Source organism: Schistocerca cancellata, chromosome 1 (assembly GCF_023864275.1).
Source record: "Schistocerca cancellata isolate TAMUIC-IGC-003103 chromosome 1, iqSchCanc2.1, whole genome shotgun sequence".
Classification (NCBI taxonomy): domain Eukaryota; kingdom Metazoa; phylum Arthropoda; class Insecta; order Orthoptera; family Acrididae; genus Schistocerca; species Schistocerca cancellata.
In genome coordinates, this window is record NC_064626.1 from 904197505 (window position 1) to 904221704 (window position 24200).

The 24200-nt window shown below is 43.8% G+C and overlaps 1 protein-coding gene across 1 annotated transcript in view; it reads left to right on the forward strand.

The window, feature by feature from the left end:
- Window positions 1–24200, forward strand: part of LOC126162614 (WAS/WASL-interacting protein family member 3-like) — a 316445-nt gene that overhangs the window by 177627 nt on the left and 114618 nt on the right. The gene's annotated exons all lie outside the window — the stretch shown is intronic.

Here is a 24200-nt window from a genome sequence, read left to right on the forward strand (position 1 = left end):
TTCAGGGCACTCTCTTGTCCTTGGAGTGGGAACCTGCCCCTAAAGCCGGAGAATCAGCAGTGATCAACGGCATGAGGACGCAGAAACCAATGGCAACCGCTGCATGAAAGACACATAACCTGTGTCCGTAGGACATTTGGCTTATAATTGAAAAAGTGTCATGATCATCTCTACATTGGCAAAAGATTCCAGAATAGTCCCCCATTCGAATCTCCGGGAGGGGACTGCCAAGGGGGAGGTGACCATAAGAAAAAGGTTGAAGAATCAACGAAGAGATAACGTTCTACGCGGCGGGGCGTGGGGTTTCAGAAGCTTGAAATTGGTAAGGAAGCTATAAAATCTGAAAAGGGAAATGCAAAGGCCCAATGTAGATATAGTAGGGGTCAGTGAAGTGAAATGGAAAGAAGACAACGATTTATGGTCAGATGAGTATAGGGTAATATCAACAGCGCCAGAAAATGTTATAACACGAGTAGGATTCGTTATGAATAGGAAGGTAGGGCAGAGAGAGTGTGTTACTGTGAACAGTTCAGTGATAGGGTTGTTATTATCAAAATCGACCGCAAACCAACACCGACAGCTATAGTTCAGGTATACATGTCGACGTCGCAAGTTGAAAATGAATAGATAGAGAAAGTACATGAAGATATTGAAACGGTAATACAGTGAAGAAAGGTAGATGAAAATCTTCTAGTAATAAGTGTCTGGAACGCAATTGTTGGAGAAGGAGAAGAAGAAAAGGTTCAGGAGAATATGGGCTTGTGAAAAGGAATGAGAGAGGAGAAGAACTTGTTGAGTTCTGTAATAAATTTCAACTAACAGAGAATACTCTATTCAGGAATCACAAGAGGAGTGGCTATATTTGGTAAAGGCCGGGTGATACGAGAAGATTTCTTTTGGATTACATCGTGGCCAGACAGAGTTTCCGAAATCAGATACTGGATTTTAAGGCGCACCCAGGAGCAGATATAGACTCAGTGTTGAAGAGTAGGCTGAAGTTTAAGGAATTAGTCAGGAAGATTCAGTAAAGAAAAAAGTGGAATAAGGAAGTACTAAGGAATGACGAAACACGCTTGAAGTTCTGTGAGGCTATAGATACCAATAAGGAATAGCTCAGTAGGCAGTACAGTTGAAGAGGAATGGACATCTCAAAAAAGAGCAGTCACAGAAGTTGGAAAGAAAAACATTAGTACAAAGAAGATAACTCCGAAAAAAACCATGGGTAACAGAAGTAATACCTTAGTTGATCGAGGAAAGAAGAAAGTACGTAAATGTTCAGGGAAATTAGGAATACACTAATACAAGTCGCCGAGGAATGAAATAAATAGGAAATGCAAGGAAGCTAAGACGAAATGGCTGCAGGAAAATTGTGAAGAAATGATTGTCGAAGGGACTGACTCAGCATATGGAAAAGTGAAAGCAACCTTCGTTGAAATTAAAAGCAGGAGCGTTAACATTAAGCGTGCAACGGGAATTCCATTGTTAAATACAGAAGAGAGAGAGGATAGGCGGAAAGAGTATACTGAAGGCCTCTGCGAGATGGAAGATTTGTCTAATGAGATAGAAGCAGAAACAGAAGTCGATTTAGAAGAGATAGGGAATCCAATATTAGAATCAAAATTTAAGAGACCTTTTGAGGATTTAAGATCAAATAAGACAGAAGCGGTAAATAACATTCCATGAGAATTTCTAAAATCGTTGGGGGTAGTGGCTACAAAACGACTGTTCAAGTTGATATGTAGAATGTATGAGTCTGGTGACATTCCATCTGACTTTTGGAAAAATATCATCCAAACAATTCCGAAGACTGCAAGAACTGACAAATGTGAGAATATCGCCTTAAGAGCTCATACATCCAAGTTGCTAACAAGAATAATGTACGGAAAATGAAAAAGAAAATTTAGGATGTGACAGATGACCATCAGTTTGGCATTAGAGAAGGTAAAGACACCAAAGATGCAATTCTGACCTTGTAGAGGGAGTAATAAGAGTGGACGACCAAGAATGAAGTGCTAGGATGAAAAAGGGTGTGAGACAGAAATATAGTCTTTCGTCCCTATTCAATCTGTACATCGAAGAAACAATGATGGAAATAAGAGAAAGGCGTATGAGTGAGAATTAAAATTCAAGGTGAAAGGATATCAGTGATGCAATTCGCTGATGACTTACTGTCCTGAGTGAAAGTGAATAAGAATCACATGATCTTCTGAATGGAATGTACAGTCTAATGAGTTCAGAATATGGATTGAGAGTAAATCGAAGAAAGGCGAAAGTAATGAGAAGGACCGAGAAAGCGAAAAAGTTAACATCAGGATTGATGGTCACGAAATACACTCCTGGAAATGGAAAAAAGAACACATTGACACCGGTGTGTCAGACCCACCATACTTGCTCCGGACACGGCGAGAGGGCTGTACAAGCAATGATCACACGCACGGCACAGCGGACACACCAGGAACCGCGGTGTTGGCCGTCGAATGGCGCTAGCTGCGCAGCATTTGTGCACCGCCGCCGTCAGTGTCAGCCAGTTTGCCGTGGCATACGGAGCTCCATCGCAGTCTTTAACACTGGTGGCATGCCGCGACAGTGTGGACGTGAACCGTATGTGCAGTTGACGGACTTTGAGCGAGGGCGTATAGTGGGCATGCGGGAGGCCGGGTGGACGTACCGCCGAATTGCTCAACACGTGGGGCGTGAGGTCTCCACAGTACATCGATGTTGTCGCCAGTGGTCGGCGGAAGGTGCACGTGCCCGTCGACCTGGGACCGGACCGCAGCGACGCACGGATGCACGCCAAGACCGTAGGATCCTACGCAGTGCCGTAGGGGACCGCACCGCCACTTCCCAGCAAATTAGGGACACTGTTGCTCCTGGGGTATCGGCGAGGACCATTCGCAATCGCCTCCATGAAGCTGGGCTACGGTCCCGCACACCGTTAGGCCGTCTTCCGCTCACGCCCCAACATCGTGCAGCCCGCCTCCAGTGGTGTCGCGACAGGCGTGAATGGAGGGACGAATGGAGACGTGTCGTCTTCAGCGATGAGAGTCGCTTCTGCCTTGGTGCCAATGATGGTCGTATGCGTGTTTGGCGCCGTGCAGGTGAGCGCCACAATCAGGACTGCATACGACCGAGGCACACAGGGCCAACACCCGGCATCATGGTGTGGGGAGCGATCTCCTACACTGGCCGTACACCACTGGTGACCGTCGAGGGGACACTGAATAGTGCACGGTACATCCAAACCGTCATCGAACCCATCGTTCTACCATTCCTAGACCGGCAAGGGAACTTGCTGTTCCAACAGGACAATGCGCGTCCGCATGTATCCCGTGCCACCCAACGTGCTCTAGAAGGTGTAAGTCAACTACCCTGGCCAGCAAGATCTCCGGATCTGTCCCCCATTGAGCATGTTTGGGACTGGATGAAGCGTCGTCCCACGCGGTCTGCACGTCCAGCACGAACGCTGGTCCAACTGAGGCGCCAGGTGGAAATGGCATGGCAAGCCGTTCCACAGGACTACATCCAGCATCTCTACGATCGTCTCCATGGGAGAATAGAAGCCTGCATTGCTGCGAAAGGTGGATATACACTGTACTAGTGCCGACATTGTGCATGCTCTGTTGCCTGTGTCTATGTGCCTGTGGTTCTGTCAGTGTGATCATGTGATGTATCTGACCCCAGGAATGTGTCAATAAAGTTTCCCCTTCCTGGGACAATGAATTCACGGTGTTCTTATTTCAATTTCCAGGAGTGTAGATGAAGTTAGGGAATTCTACTGCGTCGGCAGCAAAATAACCAATGATTGACGGAGCAAGGACGACATCAAAAGCAGACTAGGACCGGCAAATAGGACGTTCCTGGCCAAGAGAAGTCTACTAGTATCGAACATAGGCCTTAATTTGATGAAGAAATTTCTGAGAATGTTTTTTGGAGCACAGCATTGTATGGCAGTGAAACATGGACTGTGGAAAATCCGGAACAGAAGAGATTCGAAGCATTTGAGACGTAGTGTTACAGATGAATGTTGAAAATTAGATGGCCTGATAAGGTAAGGAATGAGTAGTTTCTGCGCAGAATCGGAGAGGAAATGAATATGTGGAAAACACTGACAAGGAGAAGGGACAGGATGACAGGACATCTGTTAAAACATCAGCAAATGACGTCCATGGTACTAGAGGGAGCTGTAGAGAGCAGAAGCTGTAGGGAAAGACAGAGTTGGAATACATCCAGCAAATAATTGAGTACTTAAGTCGCAAGTGCTGCTCTGAAATGAAGAGGCTGGCACAGGAGAGGAATTCGTGGCGGGAATGTTTTTTGGAGCACAGCATTGTATGGCAGTGAAACATGGACTGTGAAAAATCCGGAACAGAAGAGATTCGAAGCATTTGAGATGTAGTGCTACAGATGAATGTTGAAAATTAGGTGGCCTGATGTGGTAAGGAATGAGTAGTTTCTGCGCAGAATCGGAGAGGAAAGGAATATGTGGAAAACACTGACAAGGAGAAGGGACAGGATGACAGGACATCTGTTAAAACATCAGCAAATGACGTCCATGGTACTAGAGGGAGCTGTAGAGAGCAGAAGCTGTAGGGAAAGATAGAGTTGGAATACATCCAGCAAATAATTGAGTACGTAGGTCGCAAGTGCTGCTCTGAGATGAAGAGGCTGGCACAGGAGAGGAATTCGTGGCGGGCCGCATTAAAAAAAAAATTATATTCCTGTCCGTGGAGTGAAATTGTGACTTTTGGCCTGCAAGTCCAGAACGAAAACTGAAGCTGCGGAAGAGCCTGTGACACATGAGACTGCTGGTGTCCCAATGAGTCTTTGATCAATACCTGACAGATGTTGCGCAACGTGTCCCTCCTGGACGCCTCTCGCTCCTGTTGCTTCATTAAAGGAAACTTGAGTCTTTAGTTAATTTAGACTACAATAATGGGTGTTCTAGAATTCTTAAGGCTGTTTTTCACCAAAATGTGGAAGGGTTCGTCGATGTAGCGAAATTCATACAAATATAAAAGAAAGTGCTTTGCTTCTTGAACTTCTCCAAAACCAAAGCAAGGTGTGTTCTTCATTTCACCCCAAATACTAAAATTAAGAAAAAGAGTTATGTAAATCTATGTTTTTAGGACACACATAGTTGGATTTAGCAAGAATAAACTGACGCCCATAGCAAACAGCGTAGACAAATGAACTCTCAAATCCAGAATTAGAACACTCACTCCAGCTTGAACTTCTCCAAAACCAAAGCAGAATCTGTACTGCAATTCATCCCAGATATAAAAATAAGAAAAAGAGTTACGTAAATTTATGTTTTTAGGAAATTCATAGATGGATTAAGGAAAAATAAACTGACTCCCATTGCAAACAGAATAGACAAATAAGCTCTCAAACTCAGAATTAGAACACTCACACCAGATGAAGATACATTACAGAGACACACTTATTAACAACCAGCGTCAGGGAGACATAAGAAAGATATTTCAACAAGGATTATGTATTTCAGACCGTCACGCCAAATCTCGGGAGTAATTTATTCCGTCTTTAGATGGGCATAACCCGGACCCGGTCATGTGTTAAATAAAATCACTTTCTGTTGTAACTGGTAGCGGTTACTATTCTATCCCATAAAGGAATAGTCACGGAGTTTACCTGCACCCATTATGGGTAACATACATTTCAGTTACGATTTGTGGTCTCATCAGTTGTTGATTTCTTCATATTTTATAAGGCAGTAATGCTTTAGACGGTTGCGGAGGTGTTCAAGAGACTAAGACGAGATGGCCAGACGAAGTCTCGAAACCTGCTCCTTCTGAATGCTAAATGACGTAACGTGCTAGGCATTCTATACATACTATACACAGGGGGCAACAACTTTACCCAGTGCATTCCAGTTTACAGTGCGTTTATCGCTGCTGTGTGCACCTACCATAGACTTCACGTACCCGAATCGTCTAGGAGCAAGATGAAAAGAGGCTAAGTCACTTACGACATTGCGTCATAACACAAAAATAATGGTAATGCTGTAGTTTTCAACAAATTGTTGTAAAAGAGGAAGAATACATATATCAATTAATAAAATATTAATAATAACTAACTGTAGTTGTAGGCAACATCACCATGCAGGTAATGTGAATCGCGGTTCACTTTACCTTCATATTCATATTTTCCATGTTACAAACGACGTCATTTTGGTAACGTGAACATCTCTAGCCGCCCTTGGGGTGGTGCTCGAGTCGAAAGTGAACCGGTTGAAATATTAATGGAGTATGAAATTTTCACCAATACTGTTTGGCGGGCAAGAGGTGGAGAGGGGGTGGCGTAAAGTTCCTGATCACCAGTCTTTGTATCAAATGTCCTTGACTCAAATCAAAACCTCTCCGCAGTACTTATGTAGTGAGAGCATGCAACACTGTTGATGTTGATACGCGCGTCCGATGGGGATGCTTAGCTCGGCGGCCCTCGTTGTACTATTCGAGTGGGGTAGGTTATGTGCTGGCACCGCATTTCACTCCCTCCATTCTTTCCCCATCACGACGCAACACAAGCATAACACGCCTCTATTACGGATACCTTTACTCAACAAATACTCATAAACACAACTCTCACATATGCTCAAGGAAGGGGGTCAATGAGTGCGGAGGAAGATCACCCTTTGCGACAGGCGGCTGAACTCACCCCGTGAGCTATCCCAGTCAACAGTGTCATATACTACGTGACATTTACATTTCCTCGCTAAGAAGCAAACTTGTCTTACACGAAAGCATCTCCTGATATCAAAATTAAAGTTTACAAAATTGATTTGACTCCTTAGAAACTTAATAAATCTTCTCTACGTTTAGCGGATTGGCTACTACTGTGTTCCTTCAATAACAAATTTTTTAATAACATTTTTTCAAGACAAAAAGGTGGTACCGCAAGGTAAACATGAACGCTTACAATATCATAACACTACTCATGTATGTATCAGGGAGACATATCTAGTATCTGGAACAACTCAAATGAAATTACATACTTTTTCTCCGTCGTATAAATAGTCAATTTTTTTCTGTTGCTTTGCGGCTATGCAACAATGGAGAGTGTGTGACAATTGTAGAAAATAAATGTCTTCGCCCGTGATTATTCTGTGCCGATTGCTCTAAGGCGTCGCTTTCTCAGTAGTTATTCTGTAGATCAGGACTGGCAAGGACTGGCAAGATATTCCCCTCCAGTGTGCGCTTGCCCCTCCAACTCCACTCGGTCCGTTTCGTCACGGCGTAGCCGCAACCCTCATAAGTTTACATTGGAATCCATTAATATCCGTAAACATATCACAGATAGAGTGTTCCTTTCTTTTCTGTTTATCAGCAGTCGAATGGGGCAATGTTTGTCCGACTTCGAAGGGGCATCGCTGTTTCGTTAGTCCGCTTGCTCTAGGCGTTTTGTTTAGATTTACTCTCCTTAATACGGCGCCAGCGTTAAAATATGCGTTGTGTTTATTACTGTGGCTATCATTCTAGTTTCGATTCTGGTTATTTATGTGGCTATTTTGCTATTACAGTTCTTAAGGATGTCGAAAAGAAAGGATACTGAAAGGCGCGTTTTCCCGAGGAGTGGGAGATCAAGTACGCTTTTGTACACAATTCCTATGAAAATCCTCAATGCTTAATATGTAAAAATTGCTTAAGCCAAAACAAAGGTAATAATCCTGCTTGACATTTCTCTTCAAAAATGGTTCAAATGGCTCTGAGCACTATGCGACTTAACTTCTGAGGTCATCATTCACCTAGAACTTAGAACTAATTAAACCTAACTAACCTAAGGACATCACACACATTCGAACCTGCGACCGTAGCGGATGCTCGGTTCCAGACTGTAGCGCCCAGAACCGCACGGCCACTCCGGCCGGCGACATTTCTCTTCGCTCCATGTCGCAATACACAGGCGTATCATGGAGAACGATGGCCTTTTGTAAACAATTGAAAGAAAAAGATGTGCAAGAGTTGCGTGAACCATCGAATCTTAAACAGAAGAGTTTTACTGCGTCGTACGTCCTACGCTTAAAAGTAGCTAAGGCTCAGAATCGTAAAATATTCTGCAATAGTAATAGCAAAAGGATTTCGTTTCTATGATGACGACGTACGTAAAACTGTGAATTCATGATATGGTACATAACATCAAAAACAAACAATTTCTTTGCAAACTTTTGGTACTATTTTTTGTGTGTGAACGAGAATACTGGTCGTAGATATATTAGTCAACTACCAATTTTTTTCGTGTGATAAAGGATGAAGTTTCTGAACTTGAGGAATTACTCGTTTTATTTCCGACGCTCAGAACGAACATTTTGGATATTTTAATGCAATTAAAAAGTGTGTTGGTAAAACTGGTGGGTTTAAAAATTTCTCTCCAGGTTTTACCGATGGTGTACAAGCTGTGATCTGTGGTGAAAACGATTTCGCTGCTCAGTTACGAAAAACAAAATAGTTTAATTTTTCATCGCATTATTCATCAGGAAACACCACATGGAAAAAGCCAGACAATGAAGAAGTGAAATCGTATGTTACATAATTTGAAGGTGAGCTGGACGATTCACTTTTTTGTCAGAATCAGAATTTCTAACAGAGTTTAAAAATCATTAACTTAATTTGAATTTACGTTTGCACGGAAAGGAACAAATTATTTGTGAAATTTTCAGGATACCGGTGTAAACTTAGGTTGTTTAAATAACAATAAACAAGAGAAATTTGTGTTATTTCCCTTGCTGTCGTGAATTGAAACAAGAATTCACGAAAGTAAAATTTTGAAGATTTTCTTCCATTATCGGCGAAGTCTTAAATGAGTTTCATGTTATAGAGCCGGCTATTGTTTCATGTCATAATAGAATAAAAATTAGTCTTCTTCAAACAGAAGTTTCCGGGTTACAAAAGATGCATTCACGCTATCCAGAACAGAAATAGACGCTGTGATTTTTTAATTATGCGACAAGATTGGTACCCAAAAATCACACACTTCACTCTTAAAATAAAACTTTGTTTCGGGTCAACATACATTTGTGAAAGAACATTTTCTTCAAAAATGTTTCAAATGGCTCTGAGCACTATGGGACTTATCTTCTGAGGTCATCAGTCCCCTAGGACTTAGAACTATTTAGACCTAACTAAGCTGAGGACATCACACACATCCATGCCCGAGGCAGGATTCGAACCTGCGACCGTAGCGATCGCGCAGTTCCAGACTGTAGCGCCTAGAACCTCTCGGCCACACAGGCCGGCACATTTTCTTCAATAAAGTACATTGAAAGTACTCATTGTAATGGCATATTGAATGACTCGTTGGATCATTAACTCCGTTTCTCTAGAATGCAGACTGAAGTCGAATTGCAGAACTTGTCAAGACCAAAAACAAACCTAACCTAAATATTTAAATATCTCATTACTGTAAGTACAGGAGTTTCGGGTAATAACTAAATAAAGATCAATGTTTTTTAATGTGTGTCTTTTAGTGTTTGCGTTTAGGGAGTTGGTATAATAGTCCTTACGATCCACGACGAATGAGAGTCGTCCGGCATGGCCGTCTAGTGGCTGTGACGTCACCCCACGAGTCGAATTGGAAGGGGAAGGACTCGGGTGAGGGGAATGGTTCGCGAGCCACGCTTTGCTAGGCCTGCTGTTGATCGTTTAGGTTCTCTGCCACATTAACAACTACGGTACAGATTATGAATTATTTTCGTGTCTGTGTAACTTTGGTCTTAACTTCAAATTAATATGGAGATATCTTTTCTGTGAGTTAGCAGGAAAAAGTCTGACTTGACATATAACTTAGATCGACGCTTGGTACTTGCCTCTTTTTGACACTTAGCGTGAGTTTCACTTCTGGCAATACATTTATATTGTGGGTCAGAGTCAAAATTAAACTGAACCTCACCCCCTAACAGACTGGTTGGGGTGGCTGTCAGATCGGAGGAAGGTGAGGGTACTTACTAAACTACCTGGTCTCTTAGTAAAGTACTGTGGAAGTCAAATCAAGTTTCAAGTTGATGACTGTGTTGCATCTCTTACTCACATGAGAGTAGCGGAATCGTTTTTACCATAGTATTACCTATCAGGGAGAATCTATTTGGAGCTCTCATTTCTCTTTTATATTGTGTCTAGGTTATTGTATTTGGTAATAAAATACTGCCTGCACATCCTATCTTTCTGTTATTTATTCGTTGTGTCATGAAATTTGGAATGAAAATCTATTTTCAGTTGTTGCAGCATGTTTTAACCGAACATATACTCCAGGTTTACTCCCTTTTGCCATTGGATCTTGTCCGCCCTATACCCATCCAAAAACTCCTCAGCTGCAACATCATATTTCAAGCCCTATCAATTTTCGTGGTAGGAAACTATCCAGTGGCTGTAAGAAGAAAGAAAACGGAAGCAGATGTACTGCTAAAACCAGATGTATCGTGCACATTCGAACTGCAGTATTTGAATATAAAGTTTTGTGTCTAAACGCGACTAACAACGTACAAATTGGAGTAAAGGTGGTGCGTTTTTATCAAACACTTTGCAATAATACATTTTATTTTTTAAAGATTTTTGACTTGAAATTGGTTCACATCAGCTTTGGCGATCGGACGATTATAATAAAGAGTGATTATAATAAAGAGTGTTAACAGAGATAAATCGTGTGTAGCTGGCATCTCATCTGACGGTATGCCTGATGGCGAAGCGCAATCTCCTTATTACTCTCGATAGTTATTTTGCTGCAACATTAAACATATGAACGAAAGCATGGAAAGGACACGAATCATATCAACGACATGATTTTAGTACAGAAAAAGGAAAACACACAAACGAATTCCACATCGCTTAGTTCACTCATTCACAATAATGATGTCAGGTTGTTCATTGTTTCATTATCTACTCAACCTGATTTGCATTGTAAAAAAAAAAAATTTCAAGAAAATGCTGTTGACTAAGGTCGCCTATTTTATGGTATTATTTTTTCAACTTTTTCAGAACGTCCTAGTCTGGAAACGACTTAATCTTATCACCAGAATAATAACCGCTTTTGCGTTCAAATATTAACTTTTAAGGTAATTCTCATTTACTGCTCAGTCTCAGTTGCACATTTTTCATTCGATTACATGTTTCGATCACTCATGATCATCTTCAGATCTAAATAGTCTGATATGTGATTCCGAGTATTTAAGACTAGTTGTTGACGAAAATGAAGAAGATCCTGAGTGATCGAAGCATGCAATCTATTGAAAAATGTGAAACTGATACTGAACAATAAATGATAATTCTCTTAAATATCACTAAAGTTGTTGATTCTCACGAGACGAAGATGTGGGCTATAGTGTAGCTCTTAACCTTTGGTTCGAAAAAAAAAATTGATAAGTGGTACTATAGTCGTGACGGGGTAAGTAGATCTGTGACAGGTCGCTGAGCAGTTGCCAACTTTCAACTGTGAAACGCTAGCGGCTGCAGGCGAAAACACTGAAGCATTTCCGTAGAGACGTTTACAAGATCGCGTTACGTTATTGGGTGAGGTAGGACCGCGAAGCTGCCGCGCCCAGCCCACTGAAACTGTCACGGCTCAGCTTACGCCGACACAGCTACAGCACCGAGCGAGGTGGCGCAGTGGTTAACACACTGGACTCGCATTTGGGTGTTCGACGGTTCAATCCCGTGTCCGGCCACCCTGATTTAGGGATCGTTCCGTTAAAAAGGGCACGGCGGACTTCCTTCCCCATCCTTCCCTAATCAGATGAGACCGATGACCTCGCTGTTTGGTCTCTTCCCCCAAACAACCCAACCCAACAATTGCAGCGGTTGGGTAAGAGCGTGCGCCCTGCTAGCACAGGTGGCGGCATGAGTAAGGGTACAATTCGACCGTAGCTAGGCACGAGCGGCATCAGCTCACATATCTTTAACCTAAATTTTACACTCACGGTAGGCACGCAAATGTCAGTTAAATTTCAGACCACGCACTTGGCGTTGTGGCAATATTTGCCGCGCAGTCATACTCAGCGCAACATTGCCAGACCTGCGCGTTCGATTCTTCCCTTGTGCAGAGATGGAAGAGGCTTTCAGAGGAGAATGCAAGGACTGTGCGGTCGATGTTTCATAAGCCAAGTTTATGTGCCTTTATCACTGGAATCAATGAAGACAACAATCGAAAATTTTTACAGCGAACTTTCCCATGTTATCGATATCTGCTGAAGAAGAAATAGGAGATAACATATAAAAGAACAAGAGTTACAATACTTTAAAAATTACAACTTTTTTAATGTGTATATTTGTACGTGTAAGCCCCTAGATTCATACTGATTCAAATCACTACTACAGTATGTTATAATAAAAGTTCAATGTAGCTGGCACAAGTAGCATTCGATATACACGTGCATAAAATATAAATAAGTCATTTTGAGAAAATTGCGTTTAATGTTTGAAGTCATAAAAACTTATTTTTTTAAAATATTAGGGCTAAAAAGCACACAGAAACAGAGTCAGAACTACCTATTTCCAGACATTCTTCTCTAAAAGCTTCTTCCTGCTGGTTGACCCTGCTTCTTTGCGGGCGAAATCCGCTGCACCCTTTGCCTCGGCATTTCTCGACTCATTTGATAATTTCAACCTTTTGCAGTACGACAGCCTGGGGTGATGTTAAAATGGGTTAAAACGCGGATTCTCGCCATGTTCCCATCAATAAATTTTAATACAACATCACTAACTACCAGTTTCAGCGTATTTAACGGTACAAACAGAATTTTGGGCGCTCTTGTCTAGATAGTACACTACTGGCCATTAAGATTGCTACACCACGAAGGTGATGTGCTACAGACGCGAAATTTAACGGACGGGAAGTAGATGCTGTGATATGCAAATGATTAGTTTTTCAGATCATTCAGACAAGGTTGTGCCGGTGGCGACACCTACAACGTGCTGACATGACGGAAGTTTCCAACCGATTTCTCACACACAAACAGCGGTTGACCGGCGTTGCCTGGTGAAACGTTGTTGTGATGCCTCGTGTAAGGAGGAGAAATGCGTACCATCACGTTTCCGACTTTGATAAAGGTCGGATTGTACCCTGTCGCGATTGCGGTTTATCGTATCGCGACATTGCTGCTCGCGTTGGTCGAGATCCAATGACTGTTAGCAGAATACGGAATCGGTGGGTTCAGGAGGGTAATACAGAACGGCGTGCTGGATCCCAATGGCCTCGTATCACTAGCAGTCGAGATAGGCATCTTATCCTCATGGCTGTAAACGGGTCGAGCAGCCACGTTTCGATCCCTGAGTCAACGGATGTGGACGTTTGCAAGACAACAACCATCTGCAGGAATAGTTCGACGACGTTTGCAGCAGCATGGACTATCAGCTCAGAGACCATGGCTGCGCTTACCGTTGACGCTGCATCACAGACAGGAGCGGCTGCGATGGTGTACTCAACGACGAACCTGGGTGCACGAATGGCCAAATGTCATTTTTTAGGATGAATCCAGGTTCTGCTTACAGCATATTGAAGGTCGCATCCGTGTTTGGTGACATCACGGTGAACGCACATTGGAAGCGTGTATTTGTCATCGCCATACTCGTATCACCCGGCGTAATGGTATGGGGTGCCATTGGTTACACGTCGCGGTCACATATTGTTCGCATTGACGGCACTTTGAACAGTGGACGTTACATTTCAGATGTGTTACGACCCGTGGCTCTACCCTTCATTCGATCCCTGCGAAACCCTACATTTCAGCAGGATAATGCACGACCGCATGTTGCAGGGCCTATACGGGCCTTTCTGGATACAGAAAATGTTCGACTGCCGCCCTGGCCAGCACATTCTCCAGATCTCTCACCAATTGAAAACGTCTGGTCAATGGTGGCCGAGCAACTAGTTAGTCACAATACGCCAGTCACTACTCTTGATGAACTGTGGTATCGTGTTGAAGCTGCATGGGCAGCTGTACCTGTACACGCCATCCAAGCTCTGACTCAATGCCCAGGCGTATGAAGGCCATTATTACGGCCAGAGATGGTTGTTCTGAGTACTGATTTCTCAGGATCTACGCATCCAAATTGCGTAAAAATGTAATCAAATCTCAGTTCTAGTATAATATATTTGTCCATTGAATACCCGTTTATCGTCTGCGTTTCTTCTTGGTGTAGCAATTTTAATGGCCAGTAGTGTATTATTGAAAGACACTGGGACTGAGTCCACCCATGTAGACACCTCCGGAGGACATCTGGATGAGCTAGGTTCCTAAAAATTTACTTGAGGGCTTCCGTAATAACCTCAGGAATACAGTGCTCGTGTTAAAAAAACACTCCTGAAACTTCAGGATTCCGTAATCTATACCGTGATTCACGTCCAAGAGGGCAAAGTGAATGTTTCGGTTTTCTGTAAGTTGAGAGCTCGTGGAATTTAGAACACAAGACGGCTTTCTTCGTACTTTCCAAATCATTTCCGTTATTCCTAATGGCCATCCCATAATACTGCTGCATCTGTTCTACTGTTATATCGTTCAGTCCCCTCAGTGGTTTCCCATCTGACAATGTGATGGTGCGAATTGTTTTAATTTGCTGAGGATCGTGCCTATCCTCTTTTGTATGAATCCATTGCATTCCAGTATCTTTATCTCTGCATAAATTCCCGTAGACGACGAGTATATTAGAAACAGAGCATAAGCTCCGTTAGAGGAAGGATGTGGAAGGACCTCTTTCTTAAGAAAATCCATCGGCATCTGCCACGAGGGAAATAGCGGAGAATCCGAATGTGGATGGCTGGCCGGCATGTTGATCTATATTGCCGAATGTGAATTGAGAGCCTTAACCACAGCCACATCTCGCGAGCGAGCAATAAAGAGGGTACCTGGACTCTTCTGAAGCGTTTTGTTGTCTTACAGAATAGTACAGGCCTAGGAAGACTGAGATCCGATCGCAGTTCCACCCATTGCGCTTTCGTAGGGAGTATTCAGACGGTAGAGATCAGAAACGGAGCGAGTACGAAGCTAATGTTCGGCTAGCATACTTCATAAATAAAGTCACCGATGTTACGTGAATGCTAGCGGGTTTCCTTCGCTCCCGCTGTAGTTTCGCGAGTATGTAGCGCTGAGGTCGCTTCATACTGCTCGACTCGTTCTCTCTTACTGAAGAGTTCAGGGGTGTGAGGCTAATCGCGACTTGCTGTTGGTCCGGAATGTAAGTACAGGATCTTACTGCCGTGAAGTAGCACTGACAAAGCGAAATGACAGATTGTCGGGTCAGGTGGGCTTTAACGAAGAAGTGTTTTGTAAGACTGTTGATGCAATCGTAAATTTGTTCCATCAGAGGACGAGTGATATGTGGAATAGGTTTAATGCTTAGTCCACTCGTCAGGCGAAAAACATGCAAATTTCGTCCTATGCAAACAAAATGGTTGTATTCTTGTTTATTCCACCTCAATCGTGAGAAAACTGGGCACAGAGAAATGTCACTGTTATATACCTGTGACAAAGGAGCGCGCTATTTCTGTACTCGCGTGGTCATGGAAACTTGCCTTTGTGGGCTGACAGCGAGTTGTGTAGCTTATTAGTCATTTCTGTGAGCTATTTTAATAATTTATCACCATTTAAAGACTGCACTTCTTTCTTGTGTCATTTTTTCCAATACTATCATTAAAGACTCGATAACGCCTCCAAAGTGTTTATACACTCCTGGAAATTGAAATAAGAACACCGTGAATTCATTGTCCCAGGAAGGGGAAACTTTATTGACACATTCCTGGGGTCAGATACATCACATGATCACACTGACAGAACCACAGGCACATAGACACAGGCAACAGAGCATGCACAATGTCGGCACTAGTACAGTGTATATCCACCTTTCGCAGCAATGCAGGCTTCTATTCTCCCATGGAGACGATCGTAGAGATGCTGGATGTAGTCCTGTGGAACGGCTTGCCATGCCATTTCCACCTGGCGCCTCAGTTGGACCAGCGTTCGTGCTGGACATGCAGACCGCGTGAGACGACTCTTCATCCAGTCCCAAACATGCTCAATGGGGGACAGATCCGGAGATCTTGCTGGCCAGGGTAGTTGACTTACACCTTCTAGAGCACGTTGGGTGGCACGGGATACATGCGGACGTGCATTGTCCTGTTGGAACAGCAAGTTCCCTTGCCGGTCTAGGAATGGTAGAACGATGGGTTCGATGACGGTTTGGATGTACCGTGCACTATTCAGTGTCCCCTCGACGATCACCAGTGGTGTACGGCCAGTGTAGGAGATCGCTCCCCACACCATGATGCCGGGTGTTGGCCCTGTGTGCCTCGGTCGTATGCAGTCCTGATTGTGGCGCTCACCTGCACGGCGCCAAACACGCATACGACCATCATTGGCACCAAGGCAGAAGCGACTCTCATCGCTGAAGACGACACGTCTCCATTCGTCCCTCCATTCACGCCTGTCGCGACACCACTGGAGGCGGGCTGCACGATGTTGGGGCGTGAGCGGAAGACGGCCTAACGGTGTGCGGGACCGTAGCCCGGCCTCATGGAGGCGATTGCGAATGGTCCTCGCCGATACCCCAGGAGCAACAGTGTCCCTAATTTGCTGGGAAGTGGCGGTGCGGTCCCCTACGGCACTGCGTAGGATCCTACGGTCTTGGCGTGCATCCGTGCGTCGCTGCGGTCCGGTCCCAGGTCGACGGGCACGTGCACCTTCCGCCGACCACTGGCGACAACATCGATGTACTGTGGAGACCTCACGCCCCACGTGTTGAGCAATTCGGCGGTACGTCCACCCGGCCTCCCGCATGCCCACTATACGCCCTCGCTCAAAGTCCGTCAACTGCACATACGGTTCACGTCCACGCTGTCGCGGCATGCTACCAGTGTTAAAGACTGCGATGGAGCTCCGTATGCCACGGCAAACTGGCTGACACTGACGGCGGCGGTGCACAAATGCTGCGCAGCTAGCGCCATTCGACGGCCAACACCGCGGTTCCTGGTGTGTCCGCTGTGCCGTGCGTGTGATCATTGCTTGTACAGCCTTCTCGCAGTGTCCGGAGCAAGTATGGTGGGTCTGACACACCGGTGTCAATGTGTTCTTTTTTCCATTTCCAGGAGTGTATGTCTAAATAATTGATAGACATTCTCTGAAGAGATATTAAATATTAAAACAAATTTATAGCAGTCTTCGAAAATGTTTTATCTGTATAAACGTATAATAAACAGAACACTATTGACTGCTAACCGATCAGTCATTATACTCGTATATACACTGAAGCACCAAAGAAACTGGTATAGACATGCGTATTCAAATACAGAGATATGTAAACAGGCAGAATATGGCGCTCCGGAAGGCAACGCCTATGTAAGACAACAAGTGTCTGGTGCAGTTGTTAGATCGGTTACTGCTGCTACAATGGCAGGTTATCAAGATTTAAGTGAGTTTGAACATGGTTTTAAAGTTGGAGGACAAGCGATGGGACACAGCAACTCCAAGGTAGCGATGAAGTGGGGGTTTTCCCTTACGTCCATTTCACAAGTGTAATGTGAGTACGAGGAGTCCGGTAAGACATCAAATCTCCGACATTGCGGCGGCCGGAAAAAGATCCTCCAAGAACGGGACCAACGACGCCTGAAGAGAATCGCTCAACGTGAAACAAGTGCAACCCTTCCGCTCATTGCTGCAGATTTCAGTGCTGAGCCATCAACAATGATCAGCGTGCGAACCATTCAACGAAACATCATCGATATGGGCTTTCGGAGCCGAAGGCCCACTCGTGTACCAGTACCCTTGATATTTGCCGGGCGGGGTGGCCGAGCGGTTCTAGGCGCTACAGTCTGGAAACGCGCGACCGCTACGGTCGCAGGTTTGAATCCTGCCTCGGGCATGGATGTGTGTGATGTCTTTAGGTTAGTTAGGTTTAAGTAGTTCTAAGTTATAGGGGACTGATGACCTCAGAAGTTAAGTCCCATAGTGCTCAGATCCTTTTGAACCATTTTGAACCCTTGATAACTGCACGACACAAAGCTTTTCGCCTGGCCTGAGCCCGTCAACGTAGACATTTGACCGTTGATGACAGGAAACATGTTTCAAATTATATCGACCGGATGAACATTTACGGGTACAGAGGCAACCTCTTGAATCCATGGACCCTGCATGGCAGCAGGGGACTTTTCAAGGTGGTGGAGGATCTATAACGGTGTGGGGCGTGTGCAGTTGGAGTGATATGGGACCCCTGATACGTTTAGATACGACTCTGACACATGAAACGTAGGTAAGCATCCTGTCTGACCACCTGTATCCATTCATGTCCATTGTGCATTTCGACGGACTCTGAAAATCCAGCAGGAAGCAGGACAATGTGACACCCCACACACCCAGAATTGCTACAGAGTGGCTCCAGGAACACTATTCTGAGTTTAAACACTTCCGCTGGCCACCAAACTCTCCAGACATGAACATTATTGGGCATATCTGGGATGCCTTGCAGCGTGCTGTTCTGAAGAGATCTCCACCCCCCTCGCACTCTTATGGATTTGTGGATAGTTCTGCAGAATTCATGGTGTCCATTCCCTACAGCACTACTTCAGACATTAGTAGATTCCATGTCACGTCGTGTTGATGCACTTCTTCGTGCTCGCGGGGACCTACGCCATATTAGACAGGTGTACCACTTTCTTTGGCTCTTCAGTGTAACTTGCTTCTATTATTTAGGCACGTCAAACATTTTGTGACATTTCAGTTTGCACTTGATAATGGGTATCAAGCAGAATCATGATCGTGTGAAATACTTGAGTAGTAATATACTTATAAGAGGGGGAAATTTCTTTCAGAACGGTTGTGCATGTAGCGGGAATGCCATAAGTCAGCGCCTATACTTGCAAGCTCGTGTACTCGCCTTCTTTCCGAGCCAGTCGAGTCCATTTGTGCCCGATAACAGACTTAGATGACGAGAGGGCCCCGGTGGAGACTCACGAGTACACGGAGACGGCGAGTTCGGAAATGGCATCACAGAACTCGCTGGCAAGTTTAAAGTAAGTATACGAAGCTCATTTCTGATTTCCATCAGACGGGGCTAGGAGGAGGGACCAGGCTGAAGAAGCACGCTGACACCTCAGTGCAGTCGTCTTAGGAGTCTGACGAACATACCTCTCCACCTTACCACAGACCCACCAGATTGCCCACAATACCATCTAGGCTGCTTCAGACTACGTACTTGCCTATGGTTTGGACCGACCAAGACATTTAAGACCCCAACAGCCTTGATAACGGCTTCACTGAATGAGCAAGTGAGTCCACGAATTCCTTCCAGTACGCCATATCATGCTGAAGCCGATCATTGATGATTAGGTCCAGTAGAGCTACAAAAAGTGCTGGAATGGCGCTTCTTATATTTTTCCACCTGTTTCAAACAGCGCTAGACATTGTCTATGAGATTAAGAAGGGGTGATTTTGGGGGCCAGTAGTGGTGTGATAGAATGCTTGAGTGTTTGTCAAAACAGGCCTATGACCACGCTGGTTATCATCTTGGAAGGCGGGAGTGTCCACATCATACTCTCTACGAAGATGCAGAAGTATTCTTCCAGATATATAACACTTTCTGTAAGTCCAGAAGTGTGTAAACATACGCACTGAGAGTAGAATGCTTGCTTGTAAGGTATTTCGTCTGCAAAGTTAGGTGTACAGTCCTGCTCATTCTCTTATTATTATATAATATACTTATTCATTTAATATATAAATTTATTGCATTGATAGAAGGACAAGAAATGAAAATAAATTACGTAGTTACAATACTACAATTTAAAGCTGTGATGAGGTATTCATCTCCTTCAGTCATTCCCATTACATCGCACGCAAATCTTCCGGTTTCACCAGCTCACCATACCCATCAGAATTTAGCCGTCTCACCCACACATCTTCTTAGAATACGGGGTTAAGCTAGAGCCCTGGCCAGACATGGCTGCACTCACAAAGCAAGAGCGTCAGGGTACAATTCTTGTCCATACCTGACACAATAGCTGTACTAATATAAATACTTCCTGTTTGAAGCGCTTAGTAAATTTTAAGTACAGTCACTTTGTTAACCATATTTGGTGTCGTCAAAAGCTGCTATTCAATCAGCAACTACGGAAAGAAGAAACCTGAAAAACCTGTCAAACAGGCCATTAGTTTATAAGTAAATCCAAATGATAACAGCACCTATATTCATCAGTAGATACAACGACGGAAGGGATAGTTTTCATAGTCCATCCTGACTGGTGGTTAGCTGTCATCTAATTGTACATTTGACAGTGGGTGCTATGCATTATAGAGAGTTAACGCCATGTTATATCGTTGTTTAGGGTATGAAGAAGTGTACCAAAATTAGATAAAACGTGAATAAATAGTTTTATCCGTCAGGTCTCAAATTAAAATGTTCCACTGCAAAAAAAAATTCTGAAAACACGTGTACAGGGTTTCCAATACATTTTTCGAATTATAAAATAAACTGAAATTACTAACAGAAAGTTAGCCCAGTTATTTCCCTAAGGTGGGACACTTGTTTTCACTAATCAAGTCTACAACGTTTTCTTGATTTGCAGTTCCGCAGCCATAATAAACAGTCTCCCAATTACTCATACTGTGGTGTGCTGGTATTAAATAGGTCGTCTTACAGAGAACGTGGTCAGTAAAAAATTACTGTAAAGATGCATTAAAAACTGAAACACATCGTATTAATGTTCCACAATAACATTCATTTTTTACTTTTCTGTGAACTGTTATACTACGCATTTCAGTTTTTAATATGTGTGTGTTCCTTCAAGTTCCGGCTGAATGTCCCATAAATGTTATTACAAATATTTTAAAACCAGAACTGGGAAAGGACATTTCACCAAATATGGAGTGGCTGAAAGAACATTGCTATCGAAATTCTGTTGATAATTACATTGTGAATTATCAGGGTTATATACCTAAAACAAAGGTGGGAAAGGAGCAAAGACGTTTGGTAAATCATAGGAGTTTCGATTGTCAACAGAACTTCGAACATATTTGTAGACAAATAGATTTCAAAATCCTTTTTTGTGGGAGTAAAAAGTGACAAACGCCCACTCATCCCCTCAGCTAAACATGTCGATGTAACGTTGTTGTTCATCATTCCTTTATGTCTCTAGCTACTTACTAGAAAATATTTCGTACAGACACCTTGCAACTAAAGTGAGTACGCAAATTTTATTGTATAAATAAAGACTGTGAAACATAAGATCAACAACTGCTATTAAACGCGAGGCATTTGAAAAGGTAGGATGATTCGAGTTTCATGTCCCGTCAACATCTAAGTTGTTAGGGATAGAACAGAACCTCATTTGGACAAGGTTGGAAAAGAGATACCAAGTGAATTAGGAAAGGCAAGAAAACTTACAGTCAGGATATCCGGATTAGGGCCGCGCACCTCCCTAATGGAAATCCACTAACTTAACCAAGGTGTTACCTCGTTCGTCTGTGATTTAAGGAGAGGTCCGAATTCATCATCATTAGTAACTGAAGAAAGAACAGTCTCATATCTCTGGTCTCCTGTATTGTACGTGAACCACAGGCAATATACAGTAAATCAAATTAGAGTCTCGAAATTCTGAGTTACTACCCGGAAGAAATAAGAACTGGCTCTTTCGTCTTCACAAGACTCCATTGATGGACTAATTGGGAAGATCTGCAAGGCCATTGTCTGCTACTGACCTCGAAACTAATATAGCAAGGGTAAAACTGTTTGTATGATATCAATCAAGTAAGATTTATGAACTGGTCGATAGTGGTTGAAAACCAACAGTAGTTTCTTCGTCTTTTATGCAAAACATGTACGGTACGATATATCCCAGAGCTCGAGGCACGTGCAGGCCACAGCTTTCACATCGGATTTCGGTACAGCTTCTCTGTCGTCCACCGGAGCGGCATATCGCCCCTCCGCAACGAGCCGGAAACAATGACGTCGCCTGACCTTTTCCAAGGGGAAGGGAAGTTTCCACTGTGACCTTAGGCAGTCTTGTAGAACTAGACTGCAAGTACTGCTGCAGCTGAATTCTTTGGACCCAGTACAATGCGAACATTTATACAGGTGTTGCAGCTATCCAATCTGTATGAGGCAGTCAAATGAAAAAGAGACAGATGGAAAAAAAAAGAAAGTGAACTGTTCACTATTTCAAAAGCAGTCACCATAACTGCTAATAAAATTACCCCTCTGTGAGACAAGAGGGTCAGTGCCTTTATGGAAAGATGTTTGCGATTGCCTATGGAACAATGACTGTATCGAGGCGTGCACTTCGTCCGCAGCAAATCGACGGCCAAGAATGTCTTTCTTCGGAGTTCCAGAAATATGGGATTGTATGGGGAGAGATCGGGACTGTATGGAGGATCCGCAAAATATACTATCATGTCTGCCTAACAGACTTTGCACAGATCCAGATTTAGCTTTTCCGTGATTTCGTTAAGTCACGCGAATTTAGACCGGAGTGTTTTCTTTGAAAGGGGTCAGCCCATTATTCCCTCTCCTTTCCCAGCCCGCCTCCAGTGACCTCGTCGTTAACGGGATGTGAAACCCTGATCTTCCTCCTATTGTTCTCTCATTTATCTCTGATGAACTCGACATTTTCGACCGAAAATTAAATAGTATTGGGCGACGTGTTTTAGAATGTTTTCAGTTTTTGTGTTTGCAATTAGGTAATTAGTTTTTTTGGTAACATGGGTAGTTTTCAGTCCTTTCAGGTTCTTCTGGTATATTAGAGAGCAAGGTCACCATTTTTATAGTTTTTTTTAATTGTCTGTGCCTCATTTTGATGGAGAGGAAGTGTCATATTAGTAGCTGATCATTAATTGTATGTGACACAAGTAATAAAATGTCCCGGGATATTATACCGTGACCAAATGGATTTCACCTTAAAATCCGACGTTTCGTCTCCATCTGCGGAAGACATTTTCAAGGAGGATCGTAGCATTGTTGAACATCCGAATCACATTCTGGCTCGCTACTGACTACAGCAAAGTTCCGCTTCCGCGAGCTTGCGCTCAGTGGCGTGACGTCTCATGTTTTCGATACGCGTGTGAAATTGGCCGTTGTCGATTGCCGTCGTCCGTAGTTGTTCTCATCCCGTGATGGAACACTACTACACATCTTCTTCAGCACCAGAATCCAAATGTCATTCAATTTCACCCTCTCCTCCTTCCTGTTGAAATTTCTGGGACGTTTTGCAATCTCTGTTAGTTCTCTGTATAGCCTTCCATGGTGTCGGCTTGTGGCTGCCTATTAAAATGAATGTGGTAGTCTCCTGGCTGTATGGCATTTTCCGCAACCGTTGATCTGTCAGTCTCCCCTCTTCTGCAATCGCCCTTCTGTTCTTCGAGTCGTTTTTTGACATTGTTTTTGTAGTGCCCACGTACACCTCCCCACAGCTACACGGAATCCTATAAATTCCAGCTTCTTCCAGCGGCTGTCAAGCATCCTTGGCCGATTTTAACTGATCTTGTATCTTCCGTGTAGGTGTGCACATTACTGCCATGTTACGATTTTTCGAAATGTATATGATCAGCTGTGGTAAGAACTGCGAGAGGGTTTCACTGAGTAACGCAACACTTTTTTTCCTGAAAGCAGGTTGGTCTTATTCAGGATTCCAATACACCACATTATTTCCCACTTGTCTGGCTACAAAACCCTACTTTTCAACATAATCTCCGTTCAGTGGGACGGCCTTACGTCTCTTTACTGAGATAGCCTGTATGTCCGCATGGTATCACTCTACTGGTCCACGTTGGAACCAACGTTTTGCTGCATCAATAACCTACCCATTATCCACGTACAGCTTCCAGTGGAGAACATCGGTCACTGGGCCAAACAGATGGAAGATACGAGATCCGGGCTGTGGGGTGTAGAGAAAGAGCAGTCCAATGAAGTTTTGAGGCCCCTGTCCGGTGCGCAGACTTATGCGAGGCCTTGCTTTCTCGTGGAGAAGGAGAAGTTAGTTTGCATCTTTGTGGCGACGAACACGATGAAGTTTTCAAGAGTTCACCGTTGCGCCATCAGGGAAGACATCGACAGAATAATTCCTTCAGAATCCCAGAAGACCGTTGTCATGACTTTCCGGCTCAGGGTGCACCTTTGAAACTTGTCTTCGGAGGGAAGGTGGTGTGCTGCCACTTCCCGGATTGTCATTTTGAAGTGATGGATCCATGTTTCATCGCTTGTGTCGATATTCAACAAAAATCT